The 8,164-nt window shown below is 40.2% G+C and overlaps 1 long non-coding RNA gene across 1 annotated transcript in view; it reads right to left on the bottom strand.

Annotated features, from left to right (window-relative positions):
• LOC118429601 overlaps nt 1-1,342 on the bottom strand; it is a 7,744-nt gene extending 6,402 nt beyond the window's left edge. The window contains exon 1 of the long non-coding RNA XR_004832751.1: nt 1,205-1,342. This is a non-coding gene — a long non-coding RNA (uncharacterized LOC118429601). The remainder of the gene's footprint in view (nt 1-1,204) is intronic.
• Nucleotides 1,343-8,164: the final 6,822 nt, after the last annotated feature.

Genomic DNA, 8,164 nt, shown 5'->3' with positions numbered 1-8,164 from the left:
ACCAAGAACCTTGTAGTAACGACTCATCGTCATAGAAAAGAATATCACGATCCTGATGACTGTCTTTATTACCAAGCGATGCGTAGAATTAGATAGCAGGTTTACAATGGTTAAAAGGTAGGTAAATATGGGTTGAAGTCAGGGTTTAATATAAAACAAGGGTAATCCTAACAGGGAACGGGGTACGCTGAAGATTTTTGTTTGGCATAGGGGGGCACCCCTCCTGGTAAATTAGAGCTAGCAGGCTTGTGATTCGAATTGAATCGCGCCTAATGTGAGGGGGGTATAAATCCATCGCGCGCGCGATCCTTGGTTACCCTCACGGTGAAAATTTGGAAAAGTCTACCGCGCGCGCGACACACGAAGAATCCACCGCGCGCGCGATCCATGGTTATGTTTGATGGATCGGCCCTGCTGGACAGTTCACGGGCTAGCGCTATCTTTTGGCACTTTCGGGCATGATTCCTACGTGGTGCCATGGACACCCTCCGACCGGAGTTAAAATTAAATCAGTGTTAGAATTAACTCGGGAACAGGCGACAAATAGGCGCCGTGACCTGATCGTAAACACACCGAGAGGTACCCCCGCCCGACGGTCCGACGCGACCGGGGCTACACCTACGATGGGCACCGGAACATTCAGCGGATATCGACAGCCTACTCGCCACGGCGTGTTGCCGGCACATGCGATGCGGAATGGCAGGTAATATGTGCGGTATGGGGCTACTTTTTCGACTGACGTGGTCTACTGTTTAATTGGCCGAAATTAAAGTGAATATGTGCGTTGCGGTTGACGTCACCTCTACTACGATTGACATTGTCGTAGCCCCGGCGAGAGCTGGTGTGTTACGCCGAACGGCGGTTCTACCGGCTATATAGATACAGATACAGAGACAGACAAAACCTCGATAAAATAACGACCTTTTCAGTAGCTGAAACATTTACAATCACTAGTAATTATACATAGCATAATATTGATGTGGACGAATTGTACATCATACGAGTATTTGTCGTCAGGGTACCGGTATTTTGGTCCGTGATCGCACCGGCAGCTGCTCTTTTACAATTCGGGGATAGATCAGCACAGCACAGGAGAACAAAATGACTGTAACTTGCCCTATTATTTGATATATTTCGGTTTGAACAATTCGGTAATAAAGTGTACTACATGTCTAGGTAAGAAAATAAAGAGGAATGTTCTTACCTTAACCTAGAGAAGACTTCTTGCCTCCCGCGGTTGGCTTGATTTCTCGGGGTGCCTGATCGATGGTCGGAAGGACTCGATGTTCTAACAGGTGTGTCTTCTCCTCTCTTCACCAGAACTGCCTGCACACGGCCGGTAGCGTCCCCTATTAATATAGATCAGAAGAATTCAGCAAAAATTGGGCGTAGAAACCGCACTCCTGAAGACGTATCTTTCTCTGATTGGCTCCGGCAAAAAACTTTCTTTGTGATGTAAATGTATCTTTAGGTGCGCCCTGGGTGCGACTACCAAAGTACTAGTAGTTACCGGTGAGTCAGAGGCATTCAAAAACATTGACCTGTGCACAATCAAGGTGTAGTTAAGGTGTGACGCTAGCCGGAGGAACTGATTAAATGATACCACCAGACACACCTGTGAAGAAAGTTCTAGAATCGTCTTCGTTTGTTTGTTTGTCTTTAACAAAACTGAAGACCATTGTCGGGAACTGTGGTGAAAAACTCTACCGATCATCTGTTAACTCAGAATATGCATTTGTTATACCCGTTGCAAAAGTGTCGCTTCCTTACAGCTTTAATCGTGCATGCAGAAAATGAAGAAAAAAATACTTACTGTATCTTATCAATATTTACGAATCATAGCTACCTCTGTATTCAAAACATTTACTTCAAATTGTCCTCATCTACATGCAGTTACTTACTCTCACGCCCCTTATACATGTACAGTTCACTACTAGCGCCGTAAACATTCTTTGTACCTTTGTTTCTTTTGTTCTCCTTAAGATCACAGACAGGATGGCGCGATTCATACTCCATTACGTCCAATTACTGATAGAATTACAGTTCATCACTTTTCTATAGCCGGGTCATCTCTATCTAGCTTGACTTCACATTTACGACATCGGTGCTATCAAGCACAGGAGTTTTGCATGCAAAATGACCCTGGAAAGATCTGGAATACTTTTTTCTAGTACTGAATTTAAACCAAAATCTGTGACTATCATTATTCTGTTTGTCTGAAAGTGGTCAATACAAACCAATGTAGTTAGTTCAATTGTAGTTAGTTCGATTAACATTTGTTAGACCACTACGAAACTATAACATCTCCGTTGAGCAAACCGTCGTTGACATTTGCATCGTAAGTAATGAACATCACCAATACCTGGAAACCTTTGTACACTTGGAGGTTTCCCTGCAAGATTGTCTTCTCAGACTTTTCATTGTATGCACGTAATTACGTTCATGTCCCTTATGATTAATCGTAGTCACGTACTTTTCTCTGGTGACGCCGTACATAAACTGATCTACTGTTCAGGTGCTCCTTTTGTTCTTAATGTCACCGACAGGATGGTGCGGTTATAGTTCATTACGTCCAATTATCAATTGCAATCAGTTCAACGCTTCTCTATGGCCATGGCGTCTCTGTTCAGCTCGGCGCTACTGACATTAGGAGTCTGTCAAGCGAAATGACCCTTGAATGATCTGAAATACCTCTGTCTAGTACTGAATTCAAACCAATGTAGTTACACTTTTTATCATTTTCTTTGTATGGAAATTGTCAAAACAAATCAATGTAAGGAGGAATCAGCTAGTGAATTGTTAGTTTGACAAAGCCGCAAACTAAATATTCATATCGTCATACACTGAATATCAGTCAAAACTTTGGAATCTCATCCTTCAGGCAATCTTTCGCATGCGCACACACTAGGCGAAAACCCGACTTTTACTGGTGCCACTTAAACGTGCTGTTATGGGGAGGTTAAACTCACATCTGAAGCTTTACTTTCTACTTCGTTTGTCTCTGTGACGAATAATTCCTTGAGACTTTAATGCGATAGCGATGTTACATTAAACACGACGCTCATCAGGAAAGGGACAATCTCAATTACTATCCCAGGATCAAAGGCAAAGCCGCGCATTATTCCAGTTCAGAAATTCCGCGTATACCTTACTCTCCAAGCAGAGGTTAGGCTCCCGCTGTTTTTTAAACGTTTTTTAGTCGTTTTTATCGGACTTTCTATTTTGTATTTTATCTTGTTTTGTGAAAACCAAAGGTTTATAAGGTTTACAGTAGTATACCTAACCTACCTTGAACTACAAAGTATTGGTAACAATGATAAAATGATAAATAAATGAATGAGTTAAGACCATTTTTGGAACCATCCCTCCTGTCCGTTTATGTACAGAACATCAAGGGCTAGAAACCGTTACAGTAAAGGGATAGTCATAGCAGTCTTTGTGCCCAGAACAAGGTTATTACCTGAATCGTAGTGTTTTGTCACGCGAAAGACTTTATTATGTTCATTATTTTGTTTACTAGTGCTTGGTTCTTCAGAAACATACCTCTGAACATTCCCTAGTAAACTGTCAACTGATGTCGTATCGACCTGGTAACAAAGGAAACCGTTACAGACAGTTGTTATGTGACTTTCTCCTTCTTATCATAGACGGTTAAATGGTGTCAACTGTATCCAAGACGTACGACTATCAAAGATTGTGGATGAAGACATTACTCATCATCTATTAGTTCAAGGCAAGCCACTGTTAGATCAGTATCAGACTATTACTCTAATTGCTTCACTTGTTCGTTTACTAAATATACATTGAAATTGTAAGTCATCAACATAACTATCTTCGAACGTTTTCTCTCTAATTTTCATTACCACTTTATTTGTTTGACCAGGAGTGTACCAGGTCGAAGCTAGACCTGCTCTTCAGGCAGTCCTGGACAAACATTTTAAAAACAAAAACAGTAACGACACATTTCTGTAACAACATAAACTATGAAATAAGTTAACTACAAGTCAATTGGCATTTAAATGTCTTGATCTTCATCAGACTTTGTGTTTCAAGAGGGAGCTTGTTCCATTTCATTATACAAAAGGGCAACCCAGAGATTGTACCCTAAAATGTTTCATTTTATGCATACGGTGTTCAGTTGCATCCCCACCAAAATTGTGAACAGCATCAAACCCTTGTATTATAATTTTGAATGCAAAGTCGTACATAACAATGCATTGACGGACCCTTTGAAAATTCACATTGGGATCAAACAAGGATATACTATATTGTCATTAACATTGTATCCATTAATGTTTTCCTGTAACAAAACAAAAGACAACCAGTGAACGATCAGCATAGTCCTAGAACATTTCGACTGCGCAGACGACCTCGCTCCACTTTAACCACGCCAGTTTACGGACAATAACGAGAACTCGAGCCGGCGAATTTCAACGAGTGCTATTTAATGTGATCTCTTGCAACGCTTCACAATGGGGCAAGATGGCGGTGCTGCGTCCCCGAGGTCAAGGGTCATGAACTAATTAACATAATATATATTGGCGAAGAGAAAAAAAAAAGGTCAATATGATACCCAACACACCGGACCACCTGCCTCAAAATAAAGAAGGGGAAAAGACTCAAGTACTACATACTTTGACAAAAAGGTAAATCAGATTACTGTATTTAGACTCTATTATACGTACTGCTTCTGCATGTCACACGTCGTGAAAATTCCTTCTGAGGACAACCGCATGGCAAAACTGTTCGGGTCAAACAAAAATTGCTCAGTGTCAAAATATCGATTAGGCTCATAATTTTGCACAGTATTGGCCAACAACCCATCCAAATAGCTTTCTTTCCGATCAAACTCATTGTTGCCATAGCAACAGCCCAAGCCAGTTTAGTGGCCATTCCATTGAGTTTTGCATGTCAACAACATGGAAATTGACCGACTTTAGGACCCAATCACTGACATATGCTTTATCGTAACGAATCATATAGAGTTAGACCTGTTGCCTAAACTTGTAGAAAGTAGATTGATCAGTCTTCTTCGTTGCACCACCTTCTTTAACTCGTCAGAAAACTTTTGAGACGACCATCTGTCGCCTTCATCAGTAAAAAATGAAATAAATACTACCATATAACGTTAGCACCGATAGTATTTCTTTCATTTTGTACTGATGAAGGCGACAAACGGTCGTCGAAACTTTTACTGAATAGTTAATTTTAAATGAAGGTTCTTTAACGAAGAAACTATTTAAGACTGTAGAAAGTAGATGTGAAGTCGATGCAAAGATACATTTCAATCCATGGGCAGTCTTAGAACAATATAATATATGCTTGATAGAAGTTTGATTTTTGCCCAATTTTGAGGAGCTGTAAATCTTAAAGTGTAAACTAAAGTGCTTGAAATTTATAACAGATGTATAATATTTATACATAACACTACAATTAGACGAATCCTTACAAAGTTTGAGTTGTCGTCTTGTTAGTATATGGCGGATACCAGAAGTAGGCAACTTTTGTGACTTTAGAAAAATTAATTTTCTTTTTCTTCGATATACATTACCACTAGGGGTGGGTACCGGTACAGAAAATTCAGGTCCAGGTCCGGTTTAGGTCCAGAGGATCAGCTCCAGGTCCGGACCTGAAGCTGGACCTGATTCAGTATGGGAAAACTTATGAATGGACGATACTCAACACAATGGTCCATTTTGCTACAAGAAATCTGTTTCGGGGAGTATTTGACTCCCACTGGCATTTCAAAGTCCTACTAGGCTAACTGCCTCTGTACGATTTACTGTAAAACTTGGTAGAGATGACTATAGACCCTACTCTGCTTCGCCCTTGTTATTTTCTTCGACAGGTAAGCCCCGAAACGTGAGAATGCCTGATCATATAATATGTTCATTGTCCAATAGGTCCAACATCCGATTCACCTAATTTTTTTCAGGTCCGGTTTTTCCGGACCGGTCCAATAAGAAAAAACGGTTTTGTACCGGTACACCGTACCGATACCCAGCCATAACTACCACATTTTACAATTTGTATTGCAGTGCGAATATAGACTTGTTACAAAAGATATCGAAGTGTCTCAAGCAGTCAAAAAATCTAAACAAACATTTTTGATGTGATGAGTTTTGGGCCGTAAAGATGCAATGATTCACATGAGGATTTTATATATTAGTGAAGGTTAAATGCAAGTGAAGGTATAAGTCTAGGTATATTACATATGGTAAAGATTCATTCGAAAATAGTTTCATCCGGTTGGTAGAGTATAGGATATAGCAGAATTATTTTTACATAACAAGCAGGTGCTTACATTGCTTACGTTTCAATGTCTCTCAGACACCTTCATCATAGACAGGGAAGTCAACAGGCGGGCACGGTGGAACAAGCTAAGGAGGCGATCTGGATAAGAAAGTCAACCCCAGTGATGAACCGAGACGAGGGGGGATACAAGCTTAGCCACGTTTAGGATTGTTTTCTCACCGCCACCTACAAAGGCTACATTTAGCGGTGAGAAGCAAAATTCCAGTTAGAAGCTCTGACGAAGGTGTATAAGAGACATCGAAACGTAAGCAATGTAAGTACCTGCTGGTTGTGTAAAAATAATTCTCCTATATCCGGTAAAGATTCATGATTGAAAATATATGTACAAACTTAGGTCTTGAGTTCCTTAGTCGGCATTTAATCAATAACAAGAGAAGGGAGACTTCATACCTACGTGAGATATTTCGGAATTTTTGTAAATTTCTTGTCTCATATTTTTGATTATGCAAACAAGGTCATAAGCATAACATTACTAAATTGACATCCTTCTATTTCCAAGTTACAAAAAAAACACTGTGAAAGTCGTATGCTTCATTGCAACATTTCATCATTGATAATGCAAACAGGAGCCCGTAGGGCACAATTCTCAGGGAGGAATTGTAGTGTTATGGACCGGTGCAATGGCCGAGTGAGAAGAGTGTGCGCCTTGCATTCGGTAGGTCGTGAGTTCGATCCCAGGCCGAGTCATACTAAAGACTTTAAAAGTGGTACATGCTGCTTTCTATATTTAGCACTCAGCACTAATAAGGAAGAGTATGGAAGTTAAACACACATCATTACCAGCGGACTAGCCTCTTGCTGTAGTGGCTTGTACAAATGTGTGGCCCAAGGGCTACTCGAAATGGAGATGGCCGCCACCCCTAAGCATCTGCACAGATGTACGGACAACTTTAAGTTTTTTTTTTTTTAATTATAGTGTTAGCAGTGTGGCTAAGGTGTTTTAAACCTCTTTAACCGACATACTAAATGTCAGACGTCTATACTTATCCATCAAAAGGATCTTGATTATATGTGTGAAGACTCAAGATAAATGAAATTATGAATACACTTTCTCTTAGTGACTCTATACATAGCTATGTACACTTGCACCTCTAACTTAAGGCGCACTCTCACTGCACTTGCGTCAAGCTTGCGTCACTGTGGGATTCGCTCAATGCGTCCCTTTTTTGTTATTTTCTCCGAGTTTTATAATTAAGATATTACTATTGCGTAATATCTAAAAGTATGACTTAGAAGACGACAAAATACACAAAAGTAAGAAAATTTGTTCTTTATCCCCTCAGTTGAGTACCATTTGAACCCCTCAGAGACGCAAGCGTGATGCAAGTGCAGTGAGAGTGCACCTTTAGACATGTCACATCATTTACCAAATGGGAATTTTACTATTATTTTCTCATCAAATATGCAAGTTAGGTTCTTGTTTGGTTGACAACATTTCTTTTAAGTTGTTAGTTATATAAGTTAGATCCTCATTATTTGCCAAATACACATTACGACGATCTGTTTACCTCTTCATGAGTAACTCTGTTTCAAATTCTGTCACATAAAAATTGGCTGCTGCAGTTTTCAAACAAGTCGCTATGAAACAAACCTCCCAAGAGCTATCCACCACTCAAAATGTCGTGGACATAGCTCTTCCAGATAATTACACCTCAAACTTTAATGACGTTCCGCTCCAGTGCCATAAAAACATTTTCGAATGTGACATTCGTTTTCCCGGCTCGAGCTCACCTACGAAATATCATTAAGACCCACCCACATCTTGTCGATTATGCTGATAACATACTAAAAACACACATACTTACAGACAGACACAACCCGCTGCAATACCGTGGGAGACCAGGATGCC

The sequence above is a fragment of the Branchiostoma floridae genome, chromosome 13 (genome assembly GCF_000003815.2).
Source record: "Branchiostoma floridae strain S238N-H82 chromosome 13, Bfl_VNyyK, whole genome shotgun sequence".
In the NCBI taxonomy this organism is placed as follows: Eukaryota; Metazoa; Chordata; class Leptocardii; order Amphioxiformes; family Branchiostomatidae; genus Branchiostoma; species Branchiostoma floridae.
This window is presented reverse-complemented; position numbering and strand designations above follow the sequence as displayed.